The following is a 14,239-nucleotide window of genomic DNA, read 5'->3' on the forward strand; positions in this document are numbered from 1 at the left end:
TAAATATGCAGTGTGAGCACCTGTTGGTGGAGAGACACCAAGTATCTTCCAATAAATCATTTGATAATGAGTCAGTAACCCACCAATACCTAACTAGTCATTTTCTTTCAGTCAGTGAAATTATCCAAGAGAATATTTATTTGAATTCAAGGAGAATACAAACTTCTAAAGGAGTTCTGAATACACAGTTGGATGCTCCATATTAATTCAAGTACACGTCAAAGAAGTTAGAATTGATTTTGGTAACAGTTCCTCAGATGGAAGTTTATTATCACACTGTCAAGCCCTAAAGAAGTGTTCAGCAGAAGCATGGATCCATTCTTGACTAAATTTAACTTTCAGTATGTGATAAACTGAGAAAAATTTAGAGCTACAAACATCAGAGGTTTACTACTGCAAAGCAGACATTTATATAAGTACAGTAGTATCTCTGTAGTCATATGATATTGTAAGATTTAAAAAGTACTAAAAGTTAGCTTCTTAGTATTACACAAGTGCAAGTTTAAACTATGCAACTTAATACTGCATTTAATTGTAAAAACAAGCATATTTAAAACTATCAGAATCTAAAGTAATAATAGTATATAAAAATGAACACTTAAATTTAGGTCCTAAAATAAATCACATAAGCAGCAACATGATCCTTAAATGAGGACAGAATGAGCCTGAAATGTTGCACACAAAATCAGATGGGGGAGAAGTTCAATACATCCATCTAATAAGAACAAACAAAAAACAACTCAATTATTAATATGCTAATATTTTAATACAGATATAAAAAGAAATTTTAAAAATTGTTACTTACCTTAGAGATCTGAAACAATGTGGACTTCTGAATAAACTACAATCTGTTTCTTCCCAAGAGAGAGTTGTCTAACTTTTCCACTACTTTCAAATCTGGAGTGGAAGATATTTTAGGCCTGGCCAAATATCACTGGAAGAAAATTCGTTCACATGTTTGGCTGTGTTTTGCATTCCATCCTGTTGCTTTGGCATACAGACGCAGCTAATTATAATCTGTGACATAAGCGGCTAATTCTACTGCTAAAATGGTTGTGTACTGACTCCAGAAATTGACTGCCCCACTGTAAGACATAACCAATCCATAATGCATACTAAAATGGCCCAACCTGTCACATAACACCAACTGCTTTATTAAAATCTGAGAATATGCAGCACTTCATAGAATCTGCATGTAAAAACTATTAACATAGTTAGCTGCTAACAGCATACAATGCAAAATTAGAAACAAAAAAGACTTCTGCTTTCTTTCCTGAATCCATATGTAAAACCCAACTGAATTTTTAATAGTCCTTTTTCTGAAAAATTTAATTTTAATGCTAACATTATTCTAACTATAATCTATACTGGCTGGTATACAAAGTTTCTTTATAAAAAAGAAATACATATATTATAATATACCTGTCATAGCACATATGACTTTTATACAATAACTACACTAATAATTACCAACCTTTCCAAAAAGTTAAGCCATTCTTGGTATTTAAGAAAGATGCATATAAATACCAAGAACTATAAAAAAAAGGTTGCATATATTACGTATTTTAAGATGATATTATAGAAATCATGACACATCTCTTTTCAGTGCCATTTAAGCTTTGAGTTCTCAAATGCAGAAACAAGAATTCCAGCCCAGCACTGCTTACATTAGACTGACTATACAAATAATGACCAACAGACTTTCTGTTCAACCTACAATATTTTAGAATCTGTGCTAGTAGCTGTCTGCAATTTAAAAAGCATTAAAACATACATTTGTAAGATTTACAGAATAAAAGTTTTGTGCTATGTGAAGCATTGCAATCATCATCCATACATTTGGACAATTTCATTTCTCAAAGCACCATGTTTCCTTTTTTTCTAGCCATGCACTCACACTGTTATCATGCTTTAGAAGATGAAGCTCCTATCAGACATTTAACAGCTGCAGATCATAAATTTAGTACTGATACAAATCCAACTGATCACAGGCTTACAAGATACTTTTTTCTGTTTATGAATTCTGTGGCCATTAATCCTTTATAAGACTCTGTTTACATATACAAATGGAAAAGTTCTTTTCTATACAAAGGAATTAATTCACTGGTATCTGACAAAAATGACAAATATTTTTCATAATAAAATATTTATCAATATCTTTAAAACAACTTTTATATTTAATCTCATGGATTTATGAAAGATAAACTGGGACGAAAGTGTTTGTATATTGTGTTAACACCACAGCTTTGCTTTAATTGAAACTCCCCGTAAGTATTAGAGGAATAAACCTATAAATGCCAGATAGTTTTGAAGGGTTCATTATTTAGTCATTATTTAGGTGATAGGGTATTCATGTCGAGGGATTTCCTGCAAAATTTTTCTTCCGTTCTTGGAGAAAAGCAGAGGATCAGATAAAACTGAATAGAAGACCCCAAAAAAGCAACATTTTAACTTCAATATGTTTCCTTTTGGCATATTTGTAATATTTGATTTCTCAATTTATAAAAGAAGATTAGCTAACATAGTACCCAGCTATAGAAAGAGATTAGATCAGATTAGATTAGATTAGAGCACTGGGCTATGATTAATGGGATGAAATTTAACAAGTCAAAATGCCGGATTCTGCACCTAGGATGGAGTAATGCCGGGCACAAGAATAAAGTGGGAGAGGAGTGGGTGGGGAGCAGCCCTGCAGAAAGGGATCCGGCGGTGCTGGTCGGCAGCAAGGCTCAATAGGAGCCAGCAGTGTGCCCCGGCAGCCAAGAGGGCAAATCGCATCCTGGGGTGCATCAAACACAGCACAGCCAGCCAGCCAAAAGAGGGGATTATCCCGCTGTATTCAGCACTGGTGCGGCCTCACTGAGCGCTGTGTGCAGTCCTGGGCCCCACAATTTAAGAAGGATACGAAGGTCTTTGAATGTGTCCAGAGGAGGACAACAAAGCTGGTGAAAGGGCTGGAAGGCATGTCCTATGAGGAGCGGCTAAGGACTTTGGGCTTGTCTAGCTTGGAGAAAAGGAGGCCGAGGGGCGACTTCATTGCTCTCCACAGCTTCCTGAGGAGGGGAAGTGGAGAGGGAGGTGCTGATCTCTTCTCCCTGGTATCCACTGACAGGACGTGTGGGAATGGTTCAAAGCTGTGTCAAGGGAGGTTCAGACTGGACATTAGGAAGGATTTCTTTACCGAGGTCAAACACTGGAACAGGCTTCCTAGAGAGGTGGTCGATGCCCCAAGCCTGTCAGTGTTTAAGAGGCATTTGGACAATGCCCTTAATAACATGCTTTAACTTTTGGTCAGCCCTGAACTGGTCAGGCAGTTGGACCAGATGATCGTTGTAGGTCCCTTCCAACTGAAATAGGCTATTCTATTCTATTCTATTCTATTCTATTCTATTCTATTCTATTCTATTCTATTCTATTCTATATCACCCAGTAGCTCCTTTATGGACAGAACTTTTGTGTTATTTTCCACGTTTACTCTTCTTGGTCTAGATTCATGATGTCTTTTGTCTGCTCTTCTATCTATCTAATATCTGCAAAGTAGAAATTCTAAAAATGAAAAGAACAAATAAATACCTCAGTTAGTATCTTCTGAAGTTCTCATGAAGTAGGATTGAAGCAAGAGCAACTGTCAGTGAGTTCTGTATCATCTGAAGGCAACTGTCTTCCTATTCAAATGCAAAGAATGGAAAGAGAAAGGAAAAATTTTCATGAGTATGGGGAAAGAACAAGATATATTCCTGAACTGCCCTTCTGACTACTTTAACTGACAACATCTTACAAGTGATGGACCAAAATCCACTGAGATTAAAATTGTGGAACACAAATGAAACACTGGGCACCCAACACCTGTTTGGACTGCAAATGTTCATGACAGCACAGTTTACAGTAAATGTAAAATAAATATTGGTCCAAAATCCATGTGAAAATAATAAAAAAGATTTCTGTTGCAATGTTTAAATTCCATCTAGCATTAGAATGCATTAGTATAATGAACAATGACTTCAATTATGGGGTTTCATGCATCTGTAGAAAAACTAAGTTTTTCTCCAGTCAAGTAATTATCTTCACAGTTCAAGAATGCTGATGTCCCATTCCTCACCCAAAACTAGCCAACCTCCGTTTCATTTGGATTTTGAAAGTCAGTGACTGACGACTTAGTCCTGGAAAAGTAACTAAGCAAACATATTTATCTTCCACATTGAGTATGAGTCCACTCATACCAGCACTTGACTAAGTAGAAGTACTTGCAAACTTATGCCATGAAAAAACAATGGAAAAAGATATGTAAATTGTGGTTTGAATATTCTGCCATTAAAAGAAGTCACTTTTAGAGCAAAAAATCAGAATTTTGACAAAAATTCTGTATGTACCTACAAGATTTTAAGAATATCTGCTTATCCCTCAAAGTACAAGACAACACAATGGTGGAGAAGACAATGACTATCACATATCAGTTTAACTAATTCATCTAACTAAAACAGACATAGAAGCCATTTGGTCCTATCTGTATCAACTTCTCTAACTTATTCAGATAATTTTCATGTCTGTGACATGTTTAAATAGTGTGATAAGGATTTGTTAAGCAAAGGGCACTTAGGGCAAAAGACGGATATTCTAGCCTCTATGGAAAACAGAGTTTATCTTAGAAATAAAGTACCACACAAGAATTTTACACTTAATAAGAAATTTTAGCTTTATTTTAATTCTCCATGTTAGATTTTCTCTGATTATTTGTCAAAAGGCAGTATGTGTCCATAGAGGCTTATATACTGTAGTCAGGAAATAGATTCTTAGATCATCTGTGCAGTCAAAAGAGTATCTGGCTAGTACTGGAATCATGCTCTTACTTCATTTGCAGTATCTTTCTCTTTGTGGCCTAAAATCAGCCAGTGTCAGTCACACTCCCTCCTCAGAAAAAAACAAGATACCCCAAGCCTCCTGTATCCCTGAAATTGCATTGCAAGAGATAGTTAATAATGAAGTTAAGTAAGAATAGAAGTCCTCTACTGCTGAAAACTGTAATTATGTGGCAAAGGGTAAATATAGCTAAAATTAGGATGTATAATTCCAGACGAAACAGAAGTTTCGCCATATGAAATATTAAAAGATACCTTGATAAAGGTTCAGAAAGGTCAAATAGTACAGCAAAAGCAATTTACATTAATGATAAAATGGCACATACTTTGGAAAAAAAGTAAAATTCACATGAAAATATATATCTATTAGAATTACCAAATGCAAAAAAAAAAAAATAATAATCACATGCAAATATTTATCTATTAAAATCACTGAATGCAAAACCAAAACCAAGCAAATTCTCAACCAATTAAAGTGTGGGGTAATTTTATTAATGGTCAGAAAATATAAAAAGTAATTAGTTACTAGATATCTCTGGACTTCCAAGAACTGAGGAAAAATGTCCAGGTCTTCTCAATTCTTGTTCTTGTGCATGTTAGTCACTTGTGAGCTTGAATAATGATGCAACAGAAAAATCACCTTTTCAAAAAAGACTTTTTCCAGTTCTCCTGAATTCCCACTACTGTTAGAGGCTCTAATATGATATGAAACAAGAACTGTTGGAAACAATTTTTTCGAGTGTTTCCCTCCAAAGCATTTTGAGTTGGCTATGTTTGATGTGCTTTTTAAATTTGTAAGGGATAGGACAGCAGGCCGTTTATTGATAGATTGAGACCTTGCCCCTTCCTAAGAATAGGGCTATGGTGAATATCTAGAAAGGGATGTCATCATCTAAACCTGAGCGAAACGGTGAGCCAAAGTAGTACTTAATCTTTCACATATAAATAGAAAGAAACATTCAAAAGTTACTGTTGCACCTATTAAAGCTCTAAAAATGTAATTGTTTTAAATAGTTACTTAAACAAGGTGGAAAATACTCCAATAGGAACCTTTTGGAATATAAACACAGGAACCCCAAATAGACAAGGCTTTAAGGGAGATCTGCCTAGACCGTTTCATTACATGATACCTATAAGGAGGTTCAAAACAGCTTTGAGACTCAGAATATTTATGTTTTATTAGAGTATGAACAGGAATAAACTAAAACAGAAAAATCTGAAAATGACTATGCAAGACAAGATAAAAAGAAAAGGACTTATAAATAAAGTATCCAGCGTGCCCAGCATGTCAGTGCAAGCAGGTCATTGTGTCTGGTTTCTAGGAATTTTTTCCATCTGTGAGCATGAACAGCTGGCTGTGGGTCTATTGCCTGATCATCCTAGCAGTATTTCAATCTCTGCTTCAGCTGTTATCTCCCAGTTCCTTGCTGCCACACTCCTCTATCCCTTTTTTTTTTGCCATATTCTGTCACCTGGACTTTGTTCCCCAGTACATTCAGTGGCTCCAGAACAGGAACCTTTTTGACCTCCTGTTCACCTGCTGTACTCACTCTTCAAATTAACATAGGCACAAAATGAATTTATATAGGACAGATTCGAACTGTCACAGAGCGCTAGTTGGGGTTTTTTTCCGGGGGTGTGTTAAATAGTAACTTCTGCTTGCATTGCATCTTCACACAATTTGATTAAAAACTACTTAATTTCTGTGGGTTTAATTCTGTATGCTCCTTTAAAGAGGTTAAGTACTGAGCCAGCAAGTGAAAAGCTGCATGTGTACTTTGTGCTCATGCTGTACTCTGTGCGCAGATGAGCCTGACAGGTGAACTGGAATAGATGTAAGATGGGACAAATTGCTTTTCTAAGAGCAAACAAGCAAGCTCAGGTTCGCAAACCCTTTCAAAGAGTCAAGTTGAAGAGGGACAGACTAATTTGGAGTCTGTGGCTTGCGTGCAGACTGGAAGACACAATGGAGAGACCTTGCTATAGTAGTATCTTAAAGGCAGAAGATGTTGCCTAACTTAATACTGGGGAGAAAAAAACCCATCAAATGTTAAATGTCCAAGCAGATTTGGAATGATTTTGTCCTACTGCATGGCTGATACAATTCAAGCATTCTCCTAAGTATGAAATTCAACTACTGTTGGCTTGAGGAAGTTAACTGTTAGCTTTTTCTCAGGAAGAAAACCAGAAATGTGTACTTTGGTTTATATGAAACTATACAATATTCTGGACAGGAGAGTGGAGTAAAGCACTTTTTAATAGGTTCATTATTTTGTGCATTGGGATTTTTATTTTAGGATATGATGCACTGCGCACCTACTCACAGCTCCATCTGCAAGCACCCTGTGACAGGCAGAATAGTATATTTACAGTTGTATTCTGTACAGTATGTCAAATGACTTCTACAACAGATGTCAACAGCACTGACAATCAACAGAGAACCATGTTTCATGTTCTTTGGTCATAACATTTCCTTTTATATCACTTGTCCTTTACTTAAAAACAAAAGCACAAACCCCAAACCCACTAAATGTCCAGAGCAGGATAATCTAGTCTTCTGCCTTGGGCTACCTGAACTCTGAAGAATTCAAGTGAAACACATGGCTGTCACCCAGTATAGGTGGCTGTGTAAAACAGAAAACTGAATGACTGTCCCTCCATGGAAGAATAGGTTTAACAGGTCTTGGAAGCTCTGCATCTGTACCCATATTCTCATATTGCATAAAGGTTTGTATAGATACAAACACTAAAGAACATGAGTTTACAACTCTTTTGCTTTCTTACTATTTCTTTTAGCTCCTTTCATTTTTCTTGATTTCTTCCCTACTCATAGATATATCAGAAGTATAGCTGATCGCAAGATATAAAAGCTCCCCCATTTTCTTTTATCATTAAATGTTATTTTTCAGTAACATAATATATATTTAATTCTGACATAATAAAGCAGCTGTATCTAATCTGCATTTGAAATAAAAGCATATAAAAGCATCTAAACCTCTGTTTAAATCCTGTGATTCAGTGTCTACTTCGTTAGTTAGAATAGTTTTTTCATTCAGTTACCAGCATGAATCTTCCAAGAAGGAAAGGAAGCATGAGAGCTAAAAAGAAAAGAGTTAAGGCACACACACAAAAAATGTTTCCTGCTCCAAAGATTTAGAAGTGGAAATATGAAAATTACAGTGCTCTGGCCAGGACACTATAACAGGAACCATGGTCCCACAGCTCATTCCCTGACAGACTCAATGCCCAGAAAGTTTTAGTGGATTGCAATTTTATATTTGGAGCAACTGACTATTAAATTATTTCCACAGGAGGAACCTGCATTAGTTTAATTTTCTTAAAACTGCAGTCATCAACAACAGTGATAAAAAGATGGAACACTAGTTAAATATTTAAGAGAAAAAATACAGTGTTAATATAGTGCTTCTTCCCTGTTAAACAAATGGAAAAAGTTATTGTGGGATGGTCATACTACAGACCAGCATGTATGCTCAAAGAGAGAGAATGAGTAAGACTGGCTGTTTAGCTAGTATAAATTAAATTAATACATTCTTAATAATTTGTTATCAGTCCTAAAGAGAACTTCCTTAATTTCTTTTGTTGTACAGGTTCAGCTTTCAAAATCTCAGAAGTATTTCCAAAAAATTAACTAAAATTTAAAAGCTAACAGAAGAAAACAGAAGAAAATAAATAAAATTGAAGGAGGAGTTAACTCAAAGGTATGTTTTAGCTAATATGAAAAGTGTGGTCATTTACCTAACGAAATCATTCTCCAAGAGAAATGAGGATGTTAGTACAAATGAATGAGTAAGCAAAACAAGCTTATACAGCATCTATATCCTAAATGTTATTTAGAATCATAGAATAATTTAGGTTGGAAAAGACCTTTAAGATCATCAAGTCCAACTGTTAACCTAGCACTGCCAAGTCCACCACTGTCCCTAAGTGCCACCTCTAGACATCTTTTAAATACCTCCAGGGATGGTGACTCTGCCACTTCCCTGGGCAGCCTGTTCCAATGCTTGATAACCCTTTCGGGGAAGAAGTTTTTCCTAATATCCAACCTAAACCTCCCCTGGTGCAACTTGAGGCCATTTCCTCTTGTCCTATCGCTTGTTACCTGGGAGAAGAGACTGACACCCACTTCTCTACAACCTCCTTTCAGGTAGTTGTAGAGAGCAAGAAGGTCTCCCCTCAGCCTCCGCTTCTCCAGGCTGAACAACCCCAGTTCCCTCAGCCGCTCCTCACAAGACTTGTGCTCCAGACCCTTCACCAGCTTCGTTGCCCTTCTCTGGACACGCTCCAGCACCTCAAGGTCTCTCTTGTAGTGAGGGGCCCAAAACTGAACACAGGATTTGAGGTGCGGCCTCACCAGTGCCGAGTACAGGGGGACGATCACTTCCCTGCTCCTGCTGGCCACGCTATTTCTGATACAAGCCAGGATGCCATTGGCCTTCTTGGCCACCTGGGCACACTGCTGTCTCACATTCAGCCGGCTGTCAACCAACACTCCCAGATCCTTCTCTGCCTGGCAGCTTTCCAGCCACTCTTCCCCAAGCCTGTAGCGTTGCACGGGGTTGCTGTGGCCCAAGTGCAGGACCTTGCACTTGGCCTTGTTGAACCTCAGACAACTGACCTCGGCCCATTGATCCAGCCTGTCCAGGTCCCTCTGCAGAGCCTTCCTACCCTCAAGCAGATCAACACTCCTGCATAACTTGGTGTCCTCTGCAAACTTACTAAGGGTGCACTTGATCCCCTCCTCCAGATCATTGATAAAGATATTAAACAGAACTGGCCCCAGCACAGAGCCCTGGGGAACACCACTTGTGACCGGCCACCAACTGGATTTAACTCCATTCACCACCACTCTTTGGGCCCGGCCATGCAGACAGTTTTTTACCCAGTGAATATTTACCCACCAAATATTCACCCAGATATTTAGCAATAATCTACACAAAAAGAAGTTTTAAATATTTTCATTGTACGTGATTGCTTGTGTTCACATGTTCTGATGAATATTCAGTGTGAAAGACAAACACGAATAATGAAGGCTTCAGCTGTATAAGAAAGTTACATGAGTTTACATGATCTATTTCTAAACAATTTGTATTTATTTTTACACATATAATACAGAACTTTGAAGTGGATCTGCTTAAAACTTTCCCTTACAGTGAGCTCTTCAAAGTAAACCAGAAGTTTTTTAATCTCAATTACACTATAAAATATAACCTTTAAAAAAAAAAAAAAAAATAGAGAACCTGGAACCAGCTAGGTAAGGCAGAATTTAAACAGAAGACACCTTATAAACAAGTCATTTCCTACCCATTGCTCTTTGTTCAAAGAGAATACTGGCTCAAAGAGAAGCCTTGCTTTCAGACCTGATGTCTGTCCCGTCAGTAATTTTATGAGTTGGAGAAAACTCTGAATTTTCCTCCAGAATCAAGGAGGTTTCTATTTTATCACCTGTGAAATCTGACTTGCAGCTCTGTGGCCTTTGCAGCAATTTCTCCTCTTGACTGTTCCTCTGGATCTGCAGACTCCTAGACCCTTGCTGTGTTTCTCTCTGCCTTTTTACTCCTTAGTAAACTTGTGTTTTGTGAAATCATATTTTCTGAAGTATTTTTCGATGTCCTTAAGCAATGAACAACCTTCTCTGCTTCCATGTGGTCTTACCTGATTCAGTCACTCTTATTAATGGAACACAGCAAGTAAAAAGAACAAAAATCCCCCAAGTTAGGCAATCTGCTGTACCCACCCATGTTTACATTAGCATCGTATGCAGTAGGATGAATCAGCTAATGGACAAAAAGATACACTTTTCTTCAACAACTTGCACAGTATACACCACATTATACCAAATTATGTGTTCTCTGAAATCAGATGTATTTCCCCTGTTACTGAATGAAATAATTTATTGCAGACAGTGCAGGAAAAGCTTTTATCCAATACTGATTATCTCCTGTGGTTTTTTTGGTAGCCAAGAAAAAGCCATGTTCCCAAAGCATTTTTCTTTTCCTTTAAAACTATGCTATAAAATGCTGAATGATTAATGATTTTCCATTTTACAAGTTGCCATTGTAAAACTGTTCTGAAGTAGATTACTCTTAATTTTGCACTCAAAATCGTACTACACTGTATGACTCACTAAAAGAATGTCAGGGAAAAAAGCCTTAGCATTTTAAAATACCAAAAATGGGAGGGAGGGAGGGAGGGTGAGAAAAGGCACAATAAAAAGCATTTTTAGTGCTATAAAGTAGCACTAAACCACATATACATTAGCTATTATTTTGGAAACTAGAAGTATACAGTATTTTGTAGTGTTTCCATTTTTCACTCTGGAACTGAGACCGAGCCCTTCACTTCTAAACTGCTAAGGTCAGTTTAGACATGTACCATACAGGTACAGAGTCAACCCAGCAAAACAGTTCACAGAAAGAATTCCTCACCTTGAAGGTCTGGGCAATCTTTGGTTAACAAAATGCAGCTACATTTAAAAATATAATTTAATTGATGATTTCCTGAGATCACTCCATGGAGACTCTGTACTGAACTGTATTTAAGAATGCCAGACTGATGTACTTAATCCAGAGTCACTTTTCTGGATCAAGATGATTGTCCTCATCAGGCAGACAATGGAAGCTCAGTGTTTAGCTGAGATCCTCAGGAATTTTTACCCCCTCTGATATTCTAGGAAGACAAAAAGAAGGCCAATGGAAAGGAAGCAGAAAAAGGACAAACAACTTTTCTCACCAACCGCCATAATAAAATAGCAATTTGTGCTCCGATCTTCTGCAGAAGAAACTCAAACAGCCTTTAAAGAACAAGAGTAGAAGTGTACAGCAAATAATTTTTAAGAATCTGGTTTGAAGTTCTGAACTTGTATAGAAGTAGAGCCTTAGTACCAAAGGTTAAGTCACAGCCCTTGATCCATCAGATCTTTTTTGAGCTACCATTCACTACAAAGACTGTAAAAATAACAATTATTAATGTTAATAATATACCCCAACAGTCTGTTGGCCCTACTGAGATTTTAGCTTTGCCAAAACGCATGCAGAAAAATTAGGCACATGAGAAATGTATTTAATTAGGAACTTGCCATCTGGCTACAGCAAGTAAATTATAAGTGTAGCCTTTTAACACAGAAGAAGCTATAATCAACCAGGGAATAGACTATAAGCTATTTCCTGTTTGATTGAAACATGTGAATTAGGTATGGGAATAGTGTAATTATATAGTATTTTGAAAGGTTATCCATGAGGCCAAGCTGTGGGCGACCACAGCAAGCAGAGTAACCATAGTAAAACTGTTGACTTAAAATTGACAGATATAAATTGATAATTTTGGCAGCCTTTAAGAATCTGACACCCTACCTTATTAAGCAAAGTTAGAATATACTTGGAAAATAAATAGCCGAATTAGTTTAAACAAGAAATAAAAGCATGCCTAACATTCTTTCTGGAGTGCTATCTGGAGCAATGTTTATTATAACTGGGCATCTCACTCTGACAGGCTATTTTGAAAAAAATAAACAAAAGCCAAGTACAGAAACAGGCAACAAAATGAAGTAGGTTCTACTCAGCTGCTCTTGTTCTGCAAAACAGGAGACAACTGGTTTGATTTTAGTAATAAACATCATCAACAAATGCCTAAGCTTCTCCTCTAGTGAACTTGTGATTTGTAATAGTTTCAGAATTACTAGTCAAAGCAACAGAAGTTAAGGTTAAAAGTCCTTTTCCCTGTTTAGACAAAACATTTTACTTTACATCTTTACTCCTCACACTTAGTTGGCTTTGCATCAGCTAAAGTGAGGACAGCTGCATCCTACTTCATATGATCATCTCATTTACTGTCTGGATAACTAAGCAGGCTGCTTCATTTTTAACTGTGCAGTCACCCAGTCCATCAGCTGTTAGCCCCTCCAGCAGGAAACAACTTCCAGAAATTCACTGACCATTTCCTAAGATGAAGGTGTCTGACAGCCTCTGACCTACTCTGTTACATTTTTTAATCCCTCAGAGCAGGTAAGCACCAAAATCAGTGTAAAACTGCGTTGTCCTGGTCAGCTACTGTACAGAACAGAATGGACCCTTTTATTCACGGTATAATTATTTGCATACCCAGTTTAACCATGACATACAGCCATCTGTACTGTTTGTAGGAAGTATCTGAGGAAGTATCCTTGATGTTTCCTGGAATATTGATAGGAAGAGGCCTTAAAGGATGACCAGTAACATACGAGTAGTCAGTGCCAAACCTTTCAGATTTTCAGAACGCGCACATATCTTTGGGGCTCTTTTTCGTTAATTGTGGTTGTTATACTTTCTAATTAACTGATTTTACCTGCCTCATAGGCTCCTTAAAATTTGATTCTGGGCTTGGCAAAAAACATCAATACCAGACCACTTAATTTTTATATTCTCAAAAAAGCTCTAGTAGATACTTAATGTACTTCTCTTTCCTGATTAACTGTGCTTGATATGCTTGGATTTTAAGCTGTTTCTAAAGTCAAGGACATATTGGTTTACTATCAATAGCTAGTAGTTCTCACTTCTTATACATTTTAATACTCCTTGGCTGCCTTCTATACAATAGCCCCAAAAGAAGAAAAAAAAGAATGAAGCTGCATTTTAAAAACAGACAAATAGCCTGATACATACCTGGGTGCATGTGACAATATATAGAGATATCTCCCAAAATTGCCCCGTAAGTCTTTACTGGTTGCCACAGGACAGAGCAAACAATAAGGATGGTGGTTTTTTAGGCTACTGAAAAGGTTCAGGAAGAAAAGTTCTGGCCAATACTATATTCAGATTTTGTCCAGAGAATGGTACAGAAGGAAAAGCAATATTTTTGGATCCTTGTGTTCTCCTTAAATTTTTAAGACTGAATCGAGGAGGGATTGGCACTTTGACACCCAGGGCTAGAAGAGAAGTTGTTTCCACCCATACTAATTTTCATGACGAGTCCCTGAACATGTCATTAGCTGAAGACTGGGAAGTCAGGGAAGACAGAAACTGAGTGTTGCATTTGTGATATTCAGCATCCAGCAGCACATAGGAATATTCTTCCTGCAGCGACATGGATGGCCAAGTGACTGCGAAAAACTGAAGACAAGGACCCACCTTCAGGTTACATATTCAGAAACCGTTTGGAAGGAGTTGAATGAAAATGTGTTTAGACTGTTGCTGGAGAAGTTGTTCAATTCTTGGGGCAGATTGTAACATACATTGAGAGACCAGGACAAGAACAGGTAGTGAAGTACTGTAGGAAAGTTTGACCTTATTCTGAGATCAACTGATGGAGGTAATCTCACTGTCATAAGAGACAGACCCTGAACAAAGAAGGAGCATTCTGAGGCTGCTGTTTTAGTAGCCAATCTGCTA

The 14,239-nt window shown here is 37.2% G+C and overlaps 1 protein-coding gene across 12 annotated transcripts in view; it reads right to left on the reverse strand.

Moving 5' to 3' along the window:
* Positions 1 to 14,239, reverse strand: part of SGCG (sarcoglycan gamma) — a 154,859-nt gene that overhangs the window by 108,599 nt on the left and 32,021 nt on the right. For 7 of the 12 annotated variants that reach the window (XR_012040458.1, XM_072850496.1, XM_072850492.1 and 4 more), the window contains one exon: positions 3,574 to 3,665. The gene's annotated coding sequence lies outside the window, so the exon portion shown is untranslated. Of the gene's footprint in view, positions 1 to 805; positions 935 to 3,573; positions 3,666 to 14,239 lie in introns of all 12 variants that reach the window. The other 5 variants (XM_072850489.1, XM_072850488.1, XM_072850487.1 and 2 more) reach the window with 3 other exon arrangements.

Source organism: Ciconia boyciana, chromosome 1 (genome assembly GCF_034638445.1).
Source record: "Ciconia boyciana chromosome 1, ASM3463844v1, whole genome shotgun sequence".
NCBI lineage: Eukaryota > Metazoa > Chordata > Aves > Ciconiiformes > Ciconiidae > Ciconia > Ciconia boyciana.